Raw genomic sequence first — 13,699 nt, 5'->3', positions numbered from 1 at the left:
CAGCGTGCGTGTGTGTGAGTGATGGAAGCTGGGGTCTGCGGGGTGCGTGTGTGTGAGAGATGTGAGCTGGGGTCTGCAGCGTGCGTGTATGTGAGTGATGGAAGCTGGGGTTTACAGGGTTGTGTGTGTGTGAGAGATGTGAGCTGGGGTCTGCAGCGTGTGTGTATGTGAGAAATGTGAGCTGGGGTTTGCGGGGCGCGTGTATGTGAGAGATATGAGCTGGGGTCTGCCGCGTGTGTGTACGTGGGAGATGGAAGCTGGGGTCTGGGGGTGTGTGTGTGTGTGAGCGATGGAAGTGCCATCCTGATGTGTGTTTCTGCTCCAGAATAGCTTCAGATCTGGAGTGTAGTCATTCTTGAAAAAATTTTGGAAATAGACAGCAGTGACGGCTGTACAACACTGTAAATGTCGTTAATGCCACTGAATTGTAACTCAAAATACTTATAATGGCAAATTTTACGTTACACATATTTATTAAGAAAAGTTAAATACAAAACAGTGTAGAGTCAAATCCTCAACTGTGCACAGCACATTCTCCAGCCTGTAAAGGGAAACATGCGTGGAAAACCCGTGTTCTTTCAAATCCTGGGAGTAGAAGAGTAAATTGGTAAACATCTGCCCGTTGGGCAAAAGCAAAAGCCAGGTGTTGCCTTAGGTTTTGTTTTTCCCTCCAGGTAGGAAAAGAAGGGGCCCAAGCATTCCCCAAGGTGAACTTCAGGTGGACCTAAAATGCTAAAAGTTTCTGTTGTTCTCTTCTACAAACAGCTAAATTAGGTACTAGGGCTGGGGCAAAGCGTTAGATAAACTGGAAAAGAAAAGAAAACCCCTAAAACAAAGAAAAAAAAAGGAAGAAGAAAGAAAAGAAAACCCATTTCAGGTGTGGCAAGAGCCTCCCTCCCCCATTCTGGGCATGTCTTGGCAGCTGTAATGTTAACCCTCAAATGCCAGTTGCACTGCTGGAGGTTTGAGGAAACTTGCAATGGAATGGAAAATTTTAAAAACTTGAAAGGGAGTTTTTAAAAGCTGGCTTTGTGTCTTACGGCTACTGCATCTAGATATATGATAAAAAAAAAAATTCTATGCTTGTAATTTCATAAACATTGGAGGAATCATCCTGACCAGGAAAGCTGCCAAAAGCAAACAAAACCCAGGATGGTATACAACTGCTTTGCTTGTTGTAGCTGGTGAGCAAATTGAAATGTAAGTTTTTGAGTCTTAAAAGGAAAATAAGTTTCCATAACTGACAATTTTTGAGCCTCTGAAAAAAGGGAGACAATATGAAAAGACAGGCACTCAGTAATTGGAGATACACTTTTAGAATTTTAAACATTAGGTTTTAGTTCCTAATGAGCTCTTGTAAGATCAGATGCCTGCACCTTAGAGGCTGATAATTTTCTGGCCTCTGAGCAAATTTATGAGTAGGTCCATTTGGACTCAGCAAATAACGAGCCAAGCAGGGCTTAGGAAAGCTTAGCCTGTCACTGGGACCAGCAACAGCGCTTTCCCACTCTGCAGGGCTTTGGCTTTGCTACAGCAGAACAAAAGCTGTTGGCTTTTTGTGGGGAATCCTAACTCACAGATCCTAATTGCCTGGATGTGCCTCTAAGATGAAATGTTACACTATCTGCTGCTGGCTCTTTCAGCCTCAGCACAAACTGTGCTGAACGAAAAACTCTTTAAGCACAATAAACAGAACTCAGACTCTGGTATCATTGCAGATTAGGACATGCCTGCACGGGATCCCAAACTATGAAAGCACCATGGACGCTGGCTGGACTGTGTGCATCACTCACAAATACCCACAAGAAAGGGCTTGCTCTCTTACGGGACCGTCTGCAATCAGGCTTCTGATCAGCTTCGTGTGTCTGGCACAAAAAGTAATTGCATTCCTAAACTTGTGATTTCTGCCCCAAACAAGTTTGGGGTGGACACACCACAGGGACTCTGAACTCCCTGCCTACTCCTGGCAGATTGGACTCTTGTCCTCCTTTGGGGGATGTCTCTTGCTGCTGTCTATTGATTATTTTATTTGGCTTTCTGGATTACTTGCAGCTTGCAACAGCAGCCTTCCTTCTGTTTCTCCTGGTATACTCACTTCAGTAAAGCAAATTGGTCTGCTTAAGCCCATTTTGAATTTTTTTTTGTAATTCAAGATTTTGTCCTAATTTCTGAACATGGTCTGTCTTTTTACTTAAATTGCATAATACTGTTTTCCTCTGACAATGTTTTTATTCCTCTTCCAGACAATCCTTCCTGACCACATGTCTGAATGAAAGTAGGGTATGATTTCAAAAATGCAAAGTTACGATTGCTGAAAAGAACACACTGAGTTTGCAATAATGAGAGAAAAAACAAAATCCAAGTATCTGGAAGGTCCAGGAAGGGGGAAGGCATTCGTGATCTCTGTTGTTCAAGGCTGTTGCTGAAAGCTCTCTCCTCCTCTGGAAGAAAAACCCTCTTGTGGTGCCTTTCCTAGCTGCAGAGAATGTTTTGAATTCAGACTGACGGCTGAGGCAAGGTCATGGGGCAGGGCAGGCTATTGTCAAAGAAAACCAGTGTCAGACAGAAGTTAAAGCAGCAAAGGCAAATTTTACTCAGAAACTATCGCAGTAGGGGAAAGAGACATCAGTACAGAACTGGGCTCTATTCCAAATAGAACAAGCACAAGTAGGAATTTACGGCCAAGGGACAGGGGTCACTGGACACAAAATTACTAAGAGGAAGCATCAGGGATAAGGGGGTTCTGGTTAAACTAACTTAATAGATTCTCTCTCTCTCTCATTTTGGCTGGAACAAAACTTTACTGTTCAGAGACTCTGCTGGGCCACAGGTCCTCCGGATACTAGGCTGGTCTGGTCTCCTCTAAGGCATTCAATAATGTTAGTAATTAAATAGCAAAGCTCATCCCCCAACTGTAATGTACAATAGAGTCCCATTGTGACATTCCTGAGGAGTCTGGTCCCATGAGGTCAGGAACACAAGAGGCAGAGGGGCCCCTGATGCAGAGGGGGTTAAGGCCACAAACGAAAAGGGATAGGACACGAAGGAGAAGGGATAGGGTTTGGGGGCAGCTGGGCTGGTCCAGGAACCTGGCTGGAGGCATGGAAGCTCCCTTCCCCTTTCCCCCGCCCCCTCGCCCCTCTTCCCCAACTCTGTGGGTCTGGAGGAACCTGGGGGAGATCCTAGGCATGGGGATGCCTCAGGGTTTGTAGTCTGGCTGTGTGTCCATCCTACCCAGTGCTCAGGTCCTCGAGTGTTCTGGGCCAGTCAGGGTGCTACCAGGTGCATCTAGTAGCCCCTCCCATGCCAGGGCAGGGCCTTCCTTCATTGGAGGAGGAGCTGGAAAGGGCTTGAAAGCCGGCAGGGCAGCCCATTGGTCTTAAGGCCAGAGTCCCCAGGTTGGCCACATTTGCCGCACAAGAGGATGAGGGATGAAGAGGAGGAACTGAAGGAACTGTAGGCCGAGTCAGGAGCTAGAGGATCTGGGGCTGGAGCCCGGTTAAGGGCTGGTTCAGTGGGGGTCCCGCTAGCAACGGCCTTATGGGTCCCGGCATTGGCCAGGAGCTCCTCGTCCAGGCGTCAGAACAGCTGCCCTGGTGTGTGCGGAAGACGCTGGCGGGTGTGGTGCTAAACTCTAAACTGGGGCTGGACTGGGAGAGCCAGGGTGCTTCAGGGCGGCGGGCACGGAGAGCCGGGGGTGCTCCTGCCCGAGCCCCGCTTCCCCTGGCCTGTGACTCCCACGAGTGCTGCCCATCTCCATCCTGGCGACCAGCCTGCTCCTCGCGCCCGCCGGGCAGGGCTGAGGGCCGCAGCTGGGCTCCCCTCTCTCCTGGAGCTCCCCGGGGCCGACCCGGATCCAGCCTGCCCCAGAACCGGCTGCGCGGGGCAGGGGCCGTCTGGGAGAGGCCAGGCGGTGGTGGTCAGCGCCCGCCTGGGTCGCTTCCTCCCGGCCCAGTGCCTCATCCTCGCTGCGGGCACCAAGGGGGCGGCTCTGGGCTGAGAAGGCGGAGGAGTCACTGTCCTCGGAGTAGGAGCGGGGATGCGGGGGCGAGGGGAGCGGGGGAGCAGCTGATGCCAGGCCTGGGCACCTCGGCCCCTGCTTTGTGCTCTGTGAGTGAATAGGGGTCACCTAGGACCCGGCGCGCGGCGCTCCTTCGCGGGGACGAGGCTCCCAGGGCAGGGGCCGGGGGTTGGCGACACCCTCTGCTCGGCGGGGCGGGCTGTGGGTGGTGGAGGAGCTCGGCGCGGGTCCTGACTGTCCACGTAGCGCTCCAGCAGGTCGCCACCACCACGCGCGCAGCCACGCGGCTCCCCCCGCAACCGCACAGAGACCAACAGGCCGGAGTCTCCCACGCGGAACTTCCCCTCTGAGGCCTTGATCTTGGGGAGCTGAGCGGGTGCAGAGGCCCAGTGTCTCCCTCGCCAGCTCGCGGAGCACTGCGGACTCGCCCAGATTCGTGCGCCACTGGCCGATGAAGGTGGCCGCACCCAGCGCCAGCCGCCCCGTGGGCCTGGAAGGTCACACTTCGGGATGCGCGGACAGTCTCATGGATTCCCATAGCCCGGCCAGCCGGGCCACTGTGGGCAGCGGTACAAACCAGGATCGCTGTGAGGACCCGGCAGGCGCTCAGGGCAGACTAAGCCGCTGACCACTGCACCGGTCTGTCACTCAGGCCAAATGTCTGGTTTACCTGCTGGCTGTGAGAAACCTCAGTGCCTCAGTTTCCTCATCTGCGAAATGGGTACAGTAAGTTACCCGCTTGGTAGGATTCAATGGGATACTTTTTAATAAGCAACTTAGCGTCCATAAATATTGGCTACGTAGCCTTTTTTTTTGGAGGGGGGATTAGGGGCAGGCTGGGGCCTCCCTCACAGGCAGGGAGGTGCCCATTGTGAAGGGCTGGGACCTGGAGAGATGAAGACTATGACTTGGACCCCCGGTGGAGAGGAAGGGAACCCGGTTCTGACCTCAGGGTGGGTGGGTGACCTTCATGGTTCAGGGCTGTGCCCAACCCACCTCCTGCGGGAAGGTCCCGGCTTCTCCCTTGATCCCCCTTCCCTAAGGGCTGTGCCATCGAAAAACGACATAGCAGCAGTAATGGTATCAGTAACAGCAATGAAGTGGCTGGGGCTGAGTGTGGGGTGATATTATCTCCATTTCACAGATGAGGAAACTGAGGCACGGAAAGGGTAAGAGCTCGCTGGAGGTCGCAGAGCCGTGGGTGGAGCCAGGGCGTCCAGGTTGCGCCGCGGCCTATCTGGGCGATCCAGCAGCCCAGCCGCGAGAGCCAGACCCCCTCAGCCAAGAAGCTCCCCAGAACCCCAGGCCGCCGTTTGTGGGGCCAGAACTGATGGCCCAGGCCCAGAGGGGGTACCGGGCCGCTCAAGGTCACACAGCCCCAGGGAACAGAGGATGCTAAACGCTGCTGTCCGGCCCCGGGCAGGGAGTGCTGGGGGTCTCCCCGCTTTCCTGGCTCACCCACCGGCCCTGGGGAGCATCGCACCTGCAGGGGCAGGAGCCAGGCCCAGCCCGCAGCAGGGAGGCGCCCGCAAGCCACAGCTGGATCTGTCGGGAGGCTGCGGCCTCCTAAGGACAGGCCGGGATGATAACGATATTGAGGGGAGGGGCTGAGGAATTTGATCAGGTATCAAGGGTGATCAGAGACCTTGGTAGAGGTGGGAATTTTGCCTAATTTGACTCAACAGAGTCTTGAATAAGCAGGCCAAGGTCAGAGCCCCAGGTGGGTACCTTAAGAGCTTAGAGGGACCTGCCTAGCGTGAGCTTAGCACCCTTGCAGGCTTGACATCAGGGAGTCCTGTCATCAGGGCTGACTCCATACTGAGTCGCTGGGGAACTCTGAGACCCACAAAGGAACTGAGAGAAACACTTTCTTCACCAGCATCTCTGTGCTCTTAACAGTATACAACATATTATACAAGGCCTCCAAGGGGCCGCTGTAACTCCAAACTCTGGTTAGTGAAATTATGTCATTTAGATAAAACGAACAAGAAGAGGGCCATCATGTTTAAACATGTAACCAGCTGGAGTCCCTGGAGAGGGGGACTTTCAATTTTCTTAGAAGCAGAGACTCCCATTCTCACCTTGTCAGAACTTAAAGCAAGAGCCAGCAAAAAGACGGAGGGCTGTACCAAGAAACCCAAACAAAGGCAAATCCCTCCACCAAGATGGGAGTTCTTTAGCATGAATAAGGACTTGTGGCTCCAGGTTCCAGCAGGCGCCCAGAGCGCAACCATCTTTTAGTGAGTATCTCACAGATGTGGAAGAGACCACCAGAGCCACGGAGAATGAAGTCACATGGCTTCCCCACTAATAAAAAGGAGGAATTAGTAGGTCAGGCCAATAAATGTTTACTCAGGAATGTGGGTTGCAACCTGGGTACCAATCAGAAACTGTACGACCCAAGAGAGCAAGGGCTCACATGGATAGAAACTTATTGAGATTACATCAAGTGTTTTCCAGATTATTTCATAAACAATGAAGTCTTCAATTGTTAGTAGAAGGGTCCTTTTGCATCAGTGGGTCAGCAAAAACCTTTGCATCAGTGGGTCAGCAAAAACATTTCACAGTTTGTAAAGACAAGGACCAGAGACAGTGGCGCCTTTGAGGCTTGTTTGACCTTTGCAAACACACACATATTTACATATACATTTAAAGATAACACCTTGGAAATAAAAAGGGTTTCACTTCCCAGAATGGGTGGGAAGCACACTTTAATTAGCATTCGGAAGGGATATACATAAAAAAGACCATGAAATCTAAAAGAGTTTTCCCAAGACACTGTTTCTAAATTAGTAAAAGAAAACAAGCATTTAAATTAAAATCTTCAGGAGGCTGGGCACACATGTTCCTGTAGTCCCAGTAACTCAGGAGACTGAGGCGGGAGGATCACTGAGCCTAGGAGTTTGAGTCTAGCCTGGGATAAGTATAGTAAGACACTGTCTCAAAAATAATAATAATTAAATCAAATCAAATCTTCAGGAGAACATTCACTCTCAACCCCATCATGTGCCCCGCTGGCAGAACTCCGACATTCCTATTCCCTCCCCTTTTCAGCCACCTAAAACAGCTGAACCAAAACTTAGACTAGCAACCCCTACGATGGCCTTCCCTACCCCTGTCTCAATTCCTACATACCCCTTCCAATACTCCCCAAATAAGAAAGAGAACTTACCGATGGTGTCTTACACTCTGGTCCAGTTCTGAGTTGCCTGTGATACAACAACCAAATAATTTGCCAAGGTGACTGAGGATCCCTCAGATTTGCTGAAGAATTCTCAACAGTCTGTACAAATGATGTCCTAGAGTTTTCAGTTTCTATCGGCTGATACATTTGCTGGTGGGACCAGGAGGAGGAAGACATCGAACAAAAATTGGCGGGATGGGAAAATCCTTCTGATGATTTTTTTATTTATATAGATATGGGGACTCACTATGTTGCTCATGCTGGTTTTGAACTCCTGAGTTCAGTGATCCTCCCACCTCAGTCCTGTAGCTGGGACTACAGGCACACACCACTCACATTTGGCCTCTTCTGATGATTTAAATCAAAATCTGCTCCAAGATATAAAAAGCCAAAGAATTTGGTTGACACATTAATTAAAGCTCTTCTCATGGCTTTTCCAAAGCCAGTAGATTGGAATAAAATTTTGGCTTGTGCTCAAAGAGAAGGCAGACTAGTTCATGGTTATTCCAACAAACTAGAAGGTAATATTTAAAGAAAATTCTGGTCTTTCAAAAGAACAGACTGATGTCACTAAAGTAGCACTTAACTCCATGTTTGTCAATGGTCTTCACGAAGATTTAGCCATGTTAGTTAAGAGAGCACAGAAAATTAACAAGATATTTAGGACCTGAACTCAGCTTTGGATCAAATGGACCTGATAGATTTACAGAATTCTTCACCCAAAAACAACAGAATATACATTATTCTCATTGCCACATGGCATTTACTCTAAAATTGAACACATAATCAGAAGCAAAACACTCCACAGCAAATGTGAAAGAACCGAAATCATAACAAACAGTCTCTCAGACCACAGTATAATCAAATTAGATTTCAAGATTAAGAAATGTACTCAAAATCACACAACTACCTGGAAATTGAACAGCTCACTCCTGAATGACTCTTGAGTGATTAATGAAATTAAGGCAGAAATCAAGAAGTTCTTTGAAACTAATGAGAACTAAGATACAAGGTACCAGAATCTCTGGGATGCATGCTAATGCAGCTAAAGCAGCGTCAAGGGGGAAATTTATAGCACTAAATGGTCACATCAAAAAGTTAGAAAGATCTCAAGCTAACAACCTAACATCACAACTATAAGAACTAGAGAACCAAGAACAAACAAACTCCAAAGCTAGCAAAAGACAAGAAATACCCAAGATCTAAGCTGAACTGAAGGAGATAGAGACACACACACACAAAAATCCTTCAAAAAAATCAATGTCCAGAAGCTGTTTTTTTAAATTATGAAAATAGACCACTAGCTAGACTAATGAAGAAATGAGAGAAGATTCAAATAAATACAATCAGAAATGATAAGAAGGCTATCATCACTGACCCCATGGAAATACAACCATTAGAGAATCCCATAAACACCTCTATGTGCATAAACTAGAAAATCTAGAAGAAACGAATAAATTCCTGGACACATACACCCTCCCAAAACTGAATCAGGAAGAAATTGAATCCCTGAATAAACCAATAATGAGTTCTAAAATTGAGGCAGTAATAAATAGCCTACCAATCAAAAAAAGTCCAGGACCAGATGGAGTCACAGTTTAATTCTACCAGAAGTACAAAAAGAGCTGGTATCATTTCTCCTGAAACTATTCCAAATAGTTGAAAAGGAGGGACTCCTCCCTAATGCATTCTATGAGACCAGCATCATCCTGATAAAAAACTTAGCAGAAATACAACAGAAAAAGAAAACTTCAGGTCAATATCTTCAATGAACATTGATGCAATAATCCTCAATAAAATACTGGCAAACCAAATCTGGCAGCACATCAAAAAGCTTATCCACTGCAATCAAGTTGGCTTCATCCCTTGGATGCAATATTGGTTCAACATACATGAATCCATAAATGTCAGTAATCACATAAACAGAACTAAAGACAAAAACCACATGGTTATCTCAATAGACCTAGAAAAAGCCTTTGATAAAATTCAACATCCCTTCATGTTAAAAACTCTCAATGAACTAGGTATTGAAAGAACATACCTCAAAATAGTAAGAGCCATATATGACAAACCCACAGCCGATAGCATACTGAATGGGCAGAAGTTAGAAGCATTCCCCTTGAAAGCTGGCACAAGACAAGGATACTCTTTTTCACCACTCCTATTCAACATAGTATTGGAAGTCCTAGCCAGGGCAATCAGGCAAGAGAAAGAAATAAAGCGTATTCAAATAGGAAGAGAAGAAGTAAACCTATCTTTGTTTGCAGATGACATGATCCTATATCTAGAAAACCCCATTGTCTCAGCCCAAAAGCTTCTTAAGCTGATAAGCAACTTCAGCAAAGTTTCAGGATACATAATCAATGTGCAAAAGTCACAATTATTCCTGTACACCAAAAACAGGCAAGCAGAGAGCCAAATCATGAATAAACTCCCATTCACAATTGCCGCAAAAAGAATAAAATACCTAGGAAGACAGCTAACAAGCGAAGTGAAGGACCTTTTCAAGGAGAACTACAAACCACTGCTCCAAGAAACCAGAAATGACAAAAACAAATGGAAAAAAAATCCATGCTCTTGGATAGGAAGAATCAATATCTTGAAAATGGTCATACTGCCCAAAGCAATGTATAGATTCAGTACTATTCCCATTAAACTACCATTGAAATTCTTCATAGAATTATAAAAAACTATTTTAAAATTCATATGGAACCAAAAAAGAGTCCAAATAGCCAAGGCAATCCTAAGCAAAAAGAACAAAGCTGAAGGCATCATGCTGCCTGACTTCAAACTATACTACAAGTCTACAGTAACCAAAACAGCATGGTACTGGCACAAGAACAGACACATAGACCAATGGAATAGAATAGAGAGCACAGAAATAAGACTGCACACCTACAACCATCTGATCTTTGACAAACCTGACCAAAACAAGCAATGGGAAAAGGATTCCTTATTTAATAAATAGTGCTAGCAGAACTGGCTAGCCATATGCAGAAAATTGAAACTGGATCCCTTCCTAACAAAATCAACTCAAGATGGATTACATACTTAAATGGAAAACTCCAAACTATAAAACCCCGGAAGAAAAATCTAAGCAATACCATTCAGGACATAAGCATGGGCAAACTTTTGTGACGAAGATGCCAAAAGCAATTGCAACAAAACCAAAAATTGACGGATGGGATCTAATTAAAACAAGGAGCCTCTGCACAGCAAAAGATACTATCATCAGAGTCAACAGACAAACTACAGAATGGGAGAAATTTTTTGTAATCTATCCATCAGTAGTGAACCTCCTCATGGGTCATACTTTGTACTGAATCCTTGAGTTCATCCTTTTCTTTCCCCAATGCAATTAGAAGCAATTAGCAAATTTTATTCTATTCGTTAGTTTGACAAAAATATTATAAGGTATTAAATATATGGTCACCCAGTAGCTTGCCTTTTATGAGCTTTTGATTAACAGTATCTAATGGTGACATTGTGTGTCTCTATTGCCAGATCATGCCAGTGCTCTCTTCACTAATGGAAATACAGTAATTCATGTCTTTAAATCTAATCAGATTAAAGAACCAATTCCAGAAGCCTCAGAGCCAATTCAGAAAATTTATTCTTACGATTTTGTTCCTGTAGAACTATTCTCGGTACCAAACTCTGGATTAGCATTGTTGAGATAAATAGAACCATTATTATGTGTGTGTATATGTTGCAGTCTTAAATCTGAAGGTAGTCTGGAGGCAGAACTCCTTTCTCCCTGGGGAGACCTCAATCTTTTCTCTTTAGGCTTCCCACTGATTGGATGAGGCCCGCCCATACTATGGAGGGTGGAATGTAATGGACTGTACTCAAAGCCTCAACCTATGTTTATCACATCTAAAAAATACCTTCCCCACAACATCTAGACCAGTGTTTGCTGAAGCAACTGGGCATGTGTTAGTCAGGGTTCTCTAGAAAAGCACAATAGGGTATGTGTGTATGTATGTGTCTTTGTGTGACTGTGATTTCTGTTTATGTGTGTGTTCGTGTATATTTACTTAATTGATATTTGTTTAATTTTTGGTTACTTATCTATTATCTATTTACTTATTTGGAATTGGCTCATGCAGTTATGGAGACTGGTGAGTCTCAAGGTCTGCAGGGTGAGCTGGCAGGCTGGAGACCTAGAAGACCTGATGGTGTAGTTCCAGTCTGAGTCTTAAGGCCCAAGAACCAGAAGAGCCAATGGTATAGTTCCAGTCTACAGGCCAGCAGCCTTAATATCCTAAAAGAGCCAATGTTTCAGTTTGAGTCCAAGGTGGGAAAAAAAGAAAGCCACCGTCCTTCTTTAAAGTTCATTAGATAGCAGAAATCCTTCCTTACTTGGGGTCTGGTCAGCCTTCTGGTTCTCCTCAGGCCTCTCACTGAATGGATGGGGACCACCTGCATCAGCAAGGGCAATCTGCTTTACTCAGTCAACCGATTTAAACGTTTATCTCACCCAAAAACACCCTTGCAGAAACACCCAGCATAGTGTTTGACCAAACAACTGGGCACATCATGGCCCAGTTAAGTTCACATATAAAATTAACCATCACAGGGCACTATAGTTGACTCTAGCTGACAGATGTCGCTATGACACTTGTTAAATCTCCAAGCAACATTGTGGATTTGTCTATTTTTTCTTTTCATTCTCTCAGTTTTTGTATTGTGTATTTTGAAGTTCTCTTATTAGGTATAAACATATCTATGATTATTATGTTTCCTGGAGAAATTAACCTGTATGTAGATTGTGATGTATCACCTTTTATCTCTTGAAATAACCAGTTGTTAATGCCCACTGTCCCCACTTCAGTATGAACACAATTTTTGATATGATTAAGTGTAAGATTACTCCCTAAAATTCATTTTCTAGTTTCCCCCTGTGTTTTGTTTTTCATTTGGGCCTCTGTTTCACTTTTCTTGCCATCTTTTGGATTAATCAAATATTTTTTAGTATTCCACTTTTATTATTCTATTGGATTGTTATTGTGCTTCATTGCATTTTTAAATGGCTGTGCTAGGGGTTACAATACGGATCCTCAGTTTATTGCAATCTATTTAGAGTTAAAATTGGACCACCTCACATTAAGGGCCTTTCAACAATAGAATTCCACTTATCCACTGTCCTTTTTGTCATTGTTGTGATATATTTTATAGCTACATATTAATAAACCCCATATGATGGATACAATCCTGTCATTTGTGCCTTAAACTGTCTTTCAAAAAAGCTAAGAAAAATGTAGTCTAAAAAAAAATCTATCCATATATTCACCATTTCTAATGCTCTTCATTCATTCCTATGTATCCAAGTTGCTGTGTGATATAACTTCTCTTTGGATTGAAAACTATCTCAGTTTTTTGTTTTAGTGCATATCTGCTGGCAGTGAAATATCTTAGTTTTATTTATTTAAATGTTTTATTTCATCCTCGTTTTTGAGATATAATTTCCTTGATAGCGAATTCTGGGTTTATATTTTTTAAAAATTTCATCATTTGAAGACATCATTCCCTTACAGCTGGGCATCCACTGTTTCTGATGAGAAGCCTACTGTCAATTGTATGGTGTTCTCCATGGTGTAACTTGCCTTTTTATTCCCTCTTGCAGTAGTTAAGTTTTTTTTTTCTTTCTGGTTTTCAAAAGTTTTTCTATGTTCTGCTTAGATATGGTTTTCCTCATATTTACCTTCTTTGAGTTTTACTGAGCTTCTTGGGTCTATAAGGTGATATTTCCCATTATATTTTGAGAATCTTTTTTTTTTTTTTTTTTTTTGAGACGGAGTCTGGCTCTGCCGCCCAGGCTGGAGTGCAGTGGCCAGATCTCAGCTCACTGCAAGCTCCGCCTCCCGGGTCCACGCCATTCTCCTGCCTCAGCCTCCCGAGTAGCTGGGACTACAGGCGCCGCCATCTCGCCTGGCTAATTTTTTGTATTTTTTAAGTGGAGACGGGGTTTCACCGTGTTAGCCAGGATGGTCTCGACCTCCTGACCTTGTGATCCGCCCGCCTCGGCCTCCCAAAGTGCTGGGATTACAGGCTTGAGCCACCGCGCCCGGCCTATATTTTGAGAATCTTTAGCCATTATTTTTTCAAAGATTTTTCCATTAGTCCTCCCCGTGTCTCATTCCACATAGGTCTCTTAATTCACGACATTAGTGCTTCCCTACAGATCACTGAGGCTCTGTTCACATTTGTCCAGTCTATTCTTTTCTCCAGTTTTCAGTTTGGATACTTTCTATGGATTTATCTTCAAGTTCACAAATAAGCCATTCAGTAATGTTTCATTCCAAATACTTAGCTTTCAAGTTCAAGGATTTCCTTTTTTGTTTTTTTGAGACAGAGTCTCGCTCTGTCACCCAAGCTGCAGTTCAGTGGTGTGATCTCGGCTCACTGCAACCTCCGTCTCCCGGGTTCATGCCATTCTCCTGCCTCAGCCTCCCAGGTAGCTGGGACTACAGGCGCCCGCCACCGCACCCAGC

The sequence above is a fragment of the Rhinopithecus bieti genome, unplaced genomic scaffold (genome assembly GCF_001698545.2).
Source record: "Rhinopithecus bieti isolate Rb0 unplaced genomic scaffold, ASM169854v2 scaffold_6063, whole genome shotgun sequence".
Lineage (NCBI taxonomy): Eukaryota > Metazoa > Chordata > Mammalia > Primates > Cercopithecidae > Rhinopithecus > Rhinopithecus bieti.
This window is presented reverse-complemented; position numbering follows the sequence as displayed.